Source organism: Eleginops maclovinus, chromosome 18 (assembly GCF_036324505.1).
Source record: "Eleginops maclovinus isolate JMC-PN-2008 ecotype Puerto Natales chromosome 18, JC_Emac_rtc_rv5, whole genome shotgun sequence".
NCBI classification, from domain to species: domain Eukaryota; kingdom Metazoa; phylum Chordata; class Actinopteri; order Perciformes; family Eleginopidae; genus Eleginops; species Eleginops maclovinus.
Window position 1 is genome coordinate 28142593 of NC_086366.1, and position 12045 is coordinate 28154637.

Genomic DNA, 12045 nt, shown 5'->3' on the forward strand with positions numbered 1-12045 from the left:
TGTATTACAGTATGAAAAGCCAAGGATAGCTCATAACACAGTATTCATAACATACCATTGATTACATCTGTTGTCATCTTGTATTTAGTTCAATGACGTTTTTTTAGCAGCAGACTTCAGGTGGTGCCACAGTAAGTTATTGCACATAAATTAATTTGTAATGGGTAATTAATGTACAAGCAATTAATGCTTCTTAGATATTCCACTAAAAACCAAAAAATCATTTAATCCGTATAGTGGCATCAGCTGATGTTGCACCAGCCTGACATGTGCTACTACTAAAACACGCTAGCTGTTTATTGTACCAAAAACACGTTTCCCCCTCGCACCGAAACACACATTACATGGCCTCACTAATCCCTAATCCTTAAAACGTGCACACACACACACACACACACACACACACACACACACACACACACACACACAAGAACACACACACACACACACACACACCCACACACACATAAATCAGCAAAATTACACGTCATTGACCCATTAGTAAGGGCTTCAAAAATAGGGGAGACCGCCTTGCATCTCTCTGTTCCTTGGCAATCTGCAGTTAAACAGAAGCAAGCAGTATTGGGAGGTTTCAAAGTTTACCGATGAAAGGGTTCATTTTTCTCCCTAGGATAAACAGTATGTTAAAGTAGCATTGCGCTAACAGTTGGTCAGCTAACGACTGCTTGACAACAAACTTCTCGGCGCTTCGTCCCCAGATAATACGAACTCTCACACTTGTAGTAACCTTGTAAACATACACACTCGCACAAACACACATTCTTGTACTTACCAATTGCAAGATGCAACCTGTGTCTGAAGCACTGCAGTCTGGTCCATTGGTTAAGTCCCATTGCTTTGACCATATTTGAAGCGTTGTCTGTTGTTATGCACGTCTGGGCCTCTTCTTTTAGACCCCAGTTGGCCAAGCACTCCTTCAGCCCCATGGCAATATTCTCCCCGGTATGGTCAGTGGGGAAGTATGCTGTCTGCAGGCAGCGGCTACACAACTCGAAGTTGGCACTGACGAAATGCACGGTCAAACTCATGTAGGGCTCGGTCGTTCTGCTTGACCACAGATCAGTAGTTGACGCATAAAACTCTGTGTTTTCCAGCTCATTTACAACTTTACATTCAGCGTTGAGCTGTGGGATGGCAACTTGATTGAAGTATGTGCGGGAGGGCAGAACATACCTCTTATCCATTGTGCGTAGCAAACGTTTAAATGCGTCTTTGGTCACGGTGTTTACAGACACCATGTCCTTCGATATGTAAGTCGTTACGGCAGTGGTAATCTCCTTGTGTCTTCGGCTAGTTCTTTCATAAGGCGTCACACTGGCGAACAATGATGTTATTGTTGGCTGTTTTGCCGAAGTATCACTGCTGCGTGATGTTTCACAGTTCTTTTTCGCCATGCACTCATCATACAAGTTCAGGTGGTGAATTCTCAAGTGGCGATGTAAATTGGTGGTATTGCCAGCCGATGTAGCCACTTTTACACGACATGTTCGGCACAACACCTGTTTCTGGTGTTCATCAGTGGCCTCAAATCCAATCAATCAATTTGAGCTGTCAACTGACAAGATGGATCGATGGCTAAAGACAGGGTCAGTTAAAAGAAAATTAAATGACAAATCTGACGTGACAGTCAAGGCGTCCTGATGCAGGAGATCCAGCAACTACAAGTGGTTCAGCCGCAGCGACAAGTGATTTTGTGTGCGTTACTGAGTCCCAGGAGAGCGGTTCGCCATCTAACCACCACCCGGCTGAAAGCTGTGAAACTCGGCTTCATCGCGGAAAGTCCAGCACTAAAGTGAAAAGAAAATATCACAGCGACTACATAAAATTTGGATTTTTCTGGACTGGAGATGAAGAGGATCCCAATCCACACTGTGTTTTGTGCTACGAGTCGTTGGCTAACGAGGCTATGAAACCTGCCAAGCTCAAGCGTCATTTTGAGAGCAAACAAGGATTACATCGGGAAACCTTTAGCATCGTTTGAGAGAAAACGTGATGAACTTAAAAAACACATGACGAAGGCGCCCTCACATTTTTTTGCGACGGGGGAAAATGCGAAGGCTACAGAGGCATCATACAGGGTATCCCTTCTCATCGCAAAAACAGGGAAACCTCATTCGATAGGTGAGAATTTAGTCAAACCAGCTGCCAAGGTTATGGCTAATGTATTGTTTGGGGAGAAAGCAAGCGACGAAATTAACAGGGTCCCCCTCTCCAATGATACTGTCCAGCGGCGAATAACAGCCATGGCCGAAAATGTCAAAGATCAGCTGATCACACGTTTACGCCAAAGCCAGTTTTTCACACTGCAACTGGACGAGTCAACTGATATCATGAATGAGGCAAATCTGCTGTGTTTTGTAAGGTACATTTATGATGGCGGTGTGCAGGATGAATTTCTGTTTTGTCGTTCCCTGCCGACCAACACCACAGGGGAAGCCATTTTTGACTCAGTCAACGATTTCATCCTGCAGAATAATATCGACTGGACACGATGTGTTGGTATTTGCACAGATGGTGCAACTGCAATGACTGGGAAACACAAGGGACTGGCAGCGCGCGTACGCGCAGTTGCACCTTGCGCCACAGCAAAACATTGGTGCATTCACAGAGAACAGCTGGCTGTGAGAAAAATGCCACCATGCCTCAAATCAGTACTGGACGAGTCTGTGAAAATTGTTAATACAATAAAAACCAAAGCACTGAACACACGTCTTTTTAAAGCTCTGTGTGATGAAATGGGAAGTGAACACACAAAACTGCTTTTCCATACTGAAGTTCGCTGGCTGTCGCGTGGGAAAGTTCTCACCCGTCTATTTGAACTGCGCGATGAGGTGATGTTATTCTTGCATCATACTGATGAACTGTATGACAGACTGCATGATTTCCAGTGGCTCTCAAAATTGGCATACCTGGCCGATGTCTTTAGCGCACTCAATGCTTTGAACTTAGCGCTGCAGGGAAAAGCCGTCACCGCCTTCAATGTGCAGGACAAAATTAAAGCCGCACGCCTCAAGATGGAATTGTGGTGTGTCCGTCTGGATCGCCAGGAGTTTGACTGTTTTCCGACGCTTGTGGATTTTCTCCTCGCTGCAGATGAAGAGCTGGACGGCGGCACAGTTGCAGCCTTCAAGGAACATCTGCAAGGCCTTCACTTTCAGCTGGGAAGATATTTCCCAGAACTAGATGCAGGCTATGAGTGGATCAGGAATCCATTTGGGGACAAAACGCACATCGAACACGTCAGTTCCAAGCTCCCATCAAGACAGGTTGACAGCCTTGTGGACATCGCATCTGATGGGACACTGATGACGACTTTCAGAGAGAAAAGCTTGACGGACTTTTGGGTCCACGTCCAGCCTGAGCACCCAGAGCTGGCTGACGCTGCTGTGAAACTTTTGATGCCGTTTCCAACCACCTACAACTGTGAAGTTGTTTTTTCTACACTTGTTGGTCTGAAAACAAAGTAGCGTAACAGGATCAATGTGGACTGTGATATGAGACTAAAACTCTCCAGTTTGGATCCAGACATTGTTTCACTGATGTCTCAGCACAAGCAGCACCATTCCTCCCATTAGGTAGCAACAGAGACACGCAGTGTATGAGTGAGTAAACAATGCTATTTGTAAATGTAACTGTAAATAATTACCTTGTGTTTCTTGTTAAACTTGGGCCTGCAACCATAGTTTTACTGTATTTTATTTTTGAAAATACACAGCAGAAGTTTGTGTCGTACTAAATGCGGTGCATTTTGCGTATCTCTCTGTTCGCTCGGACATAAACTCAGTAATAAATGTAGTCTATGTTTCATATGATGTGTAAAATCTATCAGCATTTACCGTTTAAATCGCATGTGAACGAAATGCATGTAGAATCCGTAGTTGTATTTGTATTGTTGATTTAATGTGTGAACGAGCGATATAGAGAAGGTGACATAAAGCTGTTATTATGAGGCTGTAATTTGTAATATACTGTTGGAGTAGTAAGCAGGCCTATTGTATTTATTCTAGTTTATATTTAGTTATATTTGGTGTATATATAGTTATATATAGTTATATTTAGTTATATTTAGTGTATATTTCTGCTTCCTTCTTTGTATTGAACTGTTGCACCTCAATTTCCCTCGGGATTAATAAAGCTTCTTGAATCTTGAATCTTGTTTTGGGATATTGGGGGAGTTAGGTGGTCCGTGAGTATTTTTTTATTGGTTAAGTGGTCCTTGGTCTGAAAAAGTTTGAGAAACACTGCTGTAAGGCTTTTCAGGTAAGCGCAGCAGCTAATCTGCCTGCAAGCCTTTGCTCAGGTCACATATGATTGAAGCCCGCGAAACGGCAAATAGTCTCGGACCTTAAAAGTTCTTCAACTATCTGAAACATGCTCAAAACTCAATGAAACATTCTCTCTAACATCTCCAACATAACACTACGTTGAGACAAGTTAACATTCATAATTTTCATCATGTACTGACCTGTAGAAAAACAAAGTGCAGCAGCCACAATTAAGACAGAATTCTGGCGTTTCTCAATACCAAGAATGCAAAGAACGGACTTGTGTACTTGGGGAGAACGTTCTTTCGAGTTGTTCTTGGAAGAATGAACTTGCAAGTGGACGAGCACACAGAGCGCTGTTGGCGGTTTGAGACGATGCGTACTTGCTGGTATTGCGCAATACACAATTGTGGCGCTTCTCAACTCCGAAAATGTTTGAGCAGATTTTGAATTCGCCATCAATTTTTGTAAAACTGCTAATATTTGAAATCTAAACCCTTGATTTCTCACCTCAAAGTGAATTTGTAGTGAAATAGCATACGAAAATAGTAAAAACGTACTGTTGTTCAATGGCGTCGAGTAATTTTCCGCTCCTCGCTTGAATGCCGGAATGAATGCTGGGATATATTCGCTGCCGAGTTAACACAAGTTAGCATCCGATGCATCCTTGGTAAAATGGGCGTGTCGAGAACATTTCCGGGAATACATCCGGGAACTTTATCCGTTCTTGGTGAAAGCAAACTTGGGTTTGGGACAGTATTTGGGCAACAAGAGATGACGTTTCACAAGAACACGAGCACACGAGTACAGACAAGAACGCATATTGAGAAAATCTAGGGGGCGTAAGTGTACCCCCATAAGTTACTCCAGGTGCAACTGCTCACCTTCCAAAGGTTCCACCTTCCAAAGGTTCCACCTTGGCGCTGTTTACTCTCAATATTCGCTGTACCATACAGTACAGATAAACAATTAAATGATGTGAATGTCACCAAAATGAATACAGAATGTTGAACTTTTCAAAAAAACAAATTCACTCCCCCACAGATAAAAGTGGCTCCTGACACTAGCTTTTAAACAGTTACACTCCCTTGGTATTATCAGCTCTCAACAATATATTAAACATGTAACTCTGTGAGATACCCCAAATTCTGAATACTTTAAAGGTCTGTTATTATGCTTTTCCGGTTATAACCCGTCTTTTCGTGTGTTATGTAGCTTTTCTGCATGTAAACGGTCTGCAAAGTCACAAACCCTCAAAGTACACCATGTAGCAAATAAAACTCTAAAGCAGATAAGACGTGTCTATGCTGCCCTCCCACGCCTCGTTGCAGATTTTTCTTTTTCCATTTTTTCTTCCTGGCGCTATTGACGTCCCTAAATCTGGAGACCAATCGACAAGTTGGCATGCACATAGCTATAGGCCAATAGGCACACCCTCTGCCAACCGACCATTTAATGTAGGAATGCTGAATGTCAAGAAAATACTGTGCCCTGAAATGTGAAGAGAAATGTCATCTGTTTGGCTTACCAAAGGCAGTAGCTACCATGAAAAAGTCAGTGGTTGAAATGTATTTTTAACACTGTTCCTTCAACGGTTCGAAGTACTGTACTGTGTGTCCGGCATATCACCGACTGTTAGTTCTGTTAGTGGTCGCACTTGTTGATCTGGAATAAATGTATTTCTCCTGGACCTATCAATGAGGTTTACTTGTGATCCGGAGTCAAATAACACTGTTAGTGCATAGCCATTTATTAGACATTTGAGCTGACTTTTCTTACCAACTAGTGACGCAGTGCGGGTGGTATTTTCAGAGGTTTCCAATGTGTCTCTGGAGGCATTGTCGCTGACTTTCTTGCAATGTTGTTTTTGTTTAGAATGTGGTTGCATATCACGGACGACAGCTTCAAAAACCTTGCACAGGTTGATGCCGATATGCAAAGCGTGCAGTACTGAAGAAGATAGTAACTCTGCTCGGCTGGTGTTAGTGTGCGTGACCCATAGCCAATAACTCTCATCTTTCCAATCTGGTTCTGGTTCAGTACGGCTCCAAGATCTTGTTGAGAGGCATCTGTGTGAAGGGTAAAAGGACTTTCGAAGTCTGGATACGCTAACACTGGTGGATTGGTTAGGATGTTAATAAGACATTCAAGGATCTGCTGGTGCTCACTGTTCCACTCTACTGGGGTGCATGAAGGCAGCTGAGGGCCCTTTGTTTTACCCTTTGTCGGCTTGGTTTGAGGTGAGACGGACTTTGCCTGAAGCAACGTATATAGCGGTCTTGCTATTCGCGAGAAATCTTGCACATATGCTCGGTAATAGCTCAGGAAATCCAGCAGCCTCCTGACATCCCCTACAGTCTGTGGAGTCTTCTATTTCAGTGCTTGCACAGCCTAGAAATATTTTGGATCCACTCCTACCCCATCTGCAGACACAAGCCGTCCAACATATCTTAGCTCCTTGTGAAATAACTCACACTGTTCTGGTCTCAACTTTACACCAGGGCGCTGCAGAGCTTTGAGTACACGGCGCAGCGCCTCGACATGTTCTTCAAAGGACCTGGAGAAGCAGAGAATATCATGTAGATAAGGGATGCAACACTCATCCCTTAGCTCCTCGAGCATCTCCTCCATGCTTCTCTGAAAGGCTGCTGGTGCGTACGACAAACCAAAGGGCATTCTGACCCATTCATACAGTCCCCACGGGTTTGTGAAGGCAGTCAGGTGCCTTAAACCCTCGGCAATGAAGCCCTTGTGATATGCCTTGCCCTGGTCCAGGATGGTAAACCAACTGTAGCCTCCAAGTGAGTCAATCATGTCCTGGTTGCGTGGAAGCGGGTGTTTGTCTGGCACGGCCTTTTTGCTAAGCAGCCGGTAGTCAATACACAGACGCAATTACCCATCTTTCTTTCTCACACACACAATGGATGCAGCATATGGAGACTGGGACTTCACAATCCATCCTTTTACCAACACATTTTGGATATACCCTTTCTTTCTTTATACAGTGGCTTTTGACTAAACACATATGCCTTCTGAACCTGCCTTCCGGTATGTCGTCTTTACAGACATCTGACAATGCACATTTTGATATGTCAGCAGTGACACTACCAATCATCAATACATGTAAACTGAGAACCGCAGGTTGGATTGAAATGGATCCTGCTCCGCCCCTTTTAAATTGAAAACTTCAATGAAGTTCTCAGCATTTAAAAAAATGGTTTGGTAACATTCCTGAACAAAAACCTTGGACTGTTCCTTTGTCAGGCCTGGAGAGGAGTGCCAGCTAGGAAACACGCTTGCTCTATTTTAGTGACAGCAGACAAAGTGTTGGAAGTGGAGCCAACAAAAACAGTAATGTAAAGTAAAGTAAATACAGTAAAGTAAAAATAACTAATATATATATATATGGATGTTATAGTAAAATAGATAATGTCCCTCAATATGTAAAACAATTAAAAAGACAAATATGAAAGAATAAACCATGTTTACATTTAGAGATAGTTAGTGTTATATGCAGTATTATTATAATTCCTTATTCTCTGTTGTTGTGTTTTAAGTTTCTCTACGAAGCAAGGAGTCCAAACGAAGTAGTAAGGTTATAATAATTCTGAATCATTTTCAGTTGTGATGAAGATATACATTCTCAATATTGAGGTCTCTGGGTTTAGTGAGCCACAGACTGCAAGCAGTTCTGTCTTTCCTTCCACCCAGAGCCTCGACATTTGACATCACACAATATTTATAGTTTGTGAAAGAGAAAAGGGACAGTCCCTTATGACAAGATATATGTGGATGTTTGAGTGTGGTGTGTGTTGGTTTCTGGTTAGAGGGACAGCCAGAGTCCTCCCCTCTTGCATCCACGAGTTCTGGGTCTGCAGCCTGTTATCTAATCCTTCTTTACTCTCGCCATAACTCTCCTGTCATTTGTGAAGCACCCAGGGGCCTCTCTTTACTAACTTCTACTGTCCCTCTCTTGGGCGTCTCTGCCTTCTCTCACAAAGGAATGTGCAGTTAGTATTCACTGTGAACAAAGAAGCAGAATGCAGTTCCTTTCTTATGTTTTTAGCTCACCTTTAACTCTGTCATGAAGCTCACTTGTCTTCATATTTTGAAACCCTCTCTGGTAGCATTTATACATAAACATGTCTTTATGAGCAAGCAATAATAATTCAATAATATCCTTCAATCCCTCCTTTCACATCAATTAATGATGTGAATACTGCACGTGATAAACTATAAAAATATATAATCTGTGACGCTGTGATAGATAATAAAATATAAAAATACAAATGTATAAAAGTATGTTTTGGCTGTGCCATGCTTAATCAAATATAATATGAGAATTTCCATTCCCTCCTTTCACACCTCTGTGTGAGAATCGTGACTATTTTGAGTCCTGAGGACTTAAGACTGGCTCTAACCTGCAGGGTTTCCGCAGTACATTTTATCGTCCCTCCCTTTTATTCCCTTGAACCTAACTTTAAGGAAAGTTGTCTACGTACTCCAAGCAATAGTCAGGGGGGGTTGGAGACGGGCTAGAGCCCATGGAGGAAAGTTGGTGAGGGGGATCACTCCAGGGGGGTACTTGTTGTGGGTTCAGTGATTCTAAGTCTTCCTCTGGTTCAGTATCAGCGTCCTCTACCAACAGGGGCATTTGATAAGGGGCTGGGTCACCGTGAACAGTTTGTTTGGCAAGGGCTGTGGTGATCAATCTCTCGGTCAGAGTGCGGATGCAGCGAATGCAGCAACGTTCACATACCACAAATAAGACTATCCCTAAGGTCAATGAGACAAAAACGGACATTACCAGTGTTTTCCATTTTCAAGTATCTTTCCCACATATCTCCAACAATATTGCTTACTCCTGCATTCTCAGCCAGTTCTATACTGAGGGAAGTCAACCCAGCTAAGGCTCTGGTTACTGACCCATCTGTGGCGATGTTATTAGGGATGAACGTGCAACACATAGTTCCAAACAGCTTACATACCCCACCCTCCTTTGCCAGTAACATATCTAGTGCTATTCTAATCTGCCAGGCCATTAGGCTAGTTCCGTCTAATTGTGCAGAGAGGCCCTGGACTGCCTCTTTTGTGTAATTGATATACCGCTGTTGGTTTTAAAATAAGTAGTTAATGAAATCAACATTCTTGTTGGTCGGTACCATAGGCCCAATCCAAGGAAGAATGCTCAGGAAACCTGCTGCAATTTGGTTTTGGGCTTTGTATTCGTCAGGGACACCTCTCGGGACTCCTATAGCGTCTATGTACACGTTTGAATCAAAGATAGTCACGAAGGGGGCTACTAGGCTTCTTTTTTGTCAGGTCAGTCGTGATCTGGGTGCAGTCAATTGAGCGGCTGTAACAAGGATGATTATGAAGGGCATTACTAGCTGAGTCGGGGCACACACTCCTGTCCAATTGAGATGAAGTGTGGGCTATAATGTCTTTGTGCCACAGTACCACCAAACGTCAGCTAGAGCGTGTGTGGAATTGTTCAATGCGGAAGCGTCAGTGATTGGAATTTGGAAACTGCTATTGCACCATGATGGGTCTAGCTTTCCCACCTTAGGTCCATTGCCAATTTTCTGGTAACAGTCATATTCTTCTATGTAGGGGCTGAACGTTGGGGTTTGGAAATGTTGGGGTATGCCGGGAACAGTAATAAAATATTGGCGCAGTCTGCAGGTGGTTTCTGTTTTGGGTTATACAGCCTTACCAAACATGCATGTCCATGGGGGTCTCTGGCCTAGGTTAATGGGAAAGGCATTGTGCCCAGCCCTGGTCTCGCTGCGGCACAAGCCACACAGTCTACTTGTTTGTTTTCTTCAGCGGAATATACTACCCAGTCCATCCATGTATTGGGGTCTGCATACCCTGTCTCTACGGCCATTGTCTGTTGAACACTAGTGACACTTATGTAAGTGACTAGGCTGTTGTCAGGTGTAGGGACTGCTGTCGGGACTTGTTCTTCAACAGTAATTATGGTTTTATGGTCTCGTTGGTAGATCCGCTTTTCGTCAATGTGTCAAATGATGCCACTTGGTGTTGTGGTGGTCTCTTATCTGGAGAGTGTGTGAGGTCTTTGCAACGACCTCAAACGGTCCGGTCCACCTAGGTTCATTCCACTTTTGTTTGTGAACCTTTAGCCTCACCCAGTCACCTGGTTCCACTGATGACACGTTCTCATCAGCTCCTGGGTTGCTGGTTGGCTCTCTCGATCTGTGGAGACAGAACTTTGAGTTGGTCGGTTAACTTACTAAAGTACTCTGCTTCCTCAACCTGATAAATGTCTAATATTGGACTATCACCTAGTTCTCTGTTTGGGCTAGGCATAGGCCTCCCTGTCAGCAGCTCATGGGGTGATAGGTGAGTCTTACCACTTTGTGATGACTTCATAGACATTAGGGCTAAGGGCAGTGCTTCTAACCAGGTGAGCTTAGTGCCAAGAAAGATCTTAGCTCACTTTGTTTTTAACGTTTGGTTAGCTCTCTCAACTATTCCCATTGATTTAGGGTGATAGACTGCTCCGAGTGAGTGAGAATGTGGGCTTCCACCCATCAGGTGTATCTGTCCACCATCACCAACAAATACCGGTACCCTCTTACCCGTTGGTCCGCTCCCATGTCTGTGTATTCAATACATATTTCTTTGAAGGGAGCGTCTTCCCAGGGGTCATCTGTATGGTTTCTTCTGGTTGAAGTCTGTGCAGGTGCTGCAATCAGTTATGTGTTGGCTGACCAGTCCTTTCATGTACGGATGCAACCAAATGTGTGATGCTTCTTCTTCCATCCTTTTTTCATTGATGTGTGATTTTCCATGTGCTTGTTTGATTATGCCAGTGCTTGTTTGGCTGGTGCTACCAGTCTTCCATCGTGTGATCTCCATAAGCCATCATTTTCAGTGGCTCCGTTCTTTGCCCATTGGTTCCGTTCGTATGGACCTGCATGCTCCTGCATTTTCTTGATGTCTTCCAGTTTTAATGTTGGTAGGTCTTGATTGGTTATTGCGATCATCTGTCTTTCATATCCTCCTGCTTTCTTGGATGCTTGATCCGCTGCCTCATTTCCCTTTGATACTGATGTTTGTAGGTGTTGATGTCCTTTGCATTTCATGATTGCTACTTCAGCGGGAAGCATCACTGCATGTAGCAGTCTTTCCAACATTTCTTTATGTTTGACTGGGGTATTGGTGGATGTCATGAATCCTTTTCTCCTCCACTGAGGTCCGTCCACATGTACTGCTCCATGTGCATATGCTGAGTCAGTATAGATGTTTACTGATTGTCCTTCTACATGTTCCAGCGCTTTGGTGAGTGCAAACACTTCTGCAAGCTGTGCTGACGCTGATTCGTCTATCTACTGTGATGTGATCTTTTCCTAGTTGTTCCATGGCAGCATAGGAGGCAACGTTCCCATTTTGTCTTTTGTAGCAGCATCCATCCGTGAAGATGGTCATTTCTGGGTGGGTGATTGGCGTTGTTTCCAGATCTGGTCTCAGTTTTAGGTATTCTCGTGCCATTTATTCACAGTTGTGTGGATTGTCACTGTCAACCTTCAGGTCTTTTGCCATGTTGTTTATCTCCGATCCGAAGGATATATGTGGTTCTTGTAGCATGCTTGCAATTTGTCCTTGTCTCCCTGCTGTCAGTGTGAATGCTGATGATGATAGGAATGCTCTGCACTCTGCCATGATCCCGGTCCAGGTCCTGTTGTTCGAGTCTTCCTTTGGAATCTGAGTGTTGAGTTATTTTCCAGTATCT

The 12045-nt window shown here is 43.7% G+C and overlaps 1 pseudogene; it reads left to right on the forward strand.

The window, feature by feature from the left end:
- The first annotated feature begins 1816 nt into the window (after positions 1 to 1816).
- LOC134880412 (zinc finger BED domain-containing protein 5-like) lies at positions 1817 to 9763 on the forward strand (annotated as a pseudogene).
- Positions 9764 to 12045: the final 2282 nt, after the last annotated feature.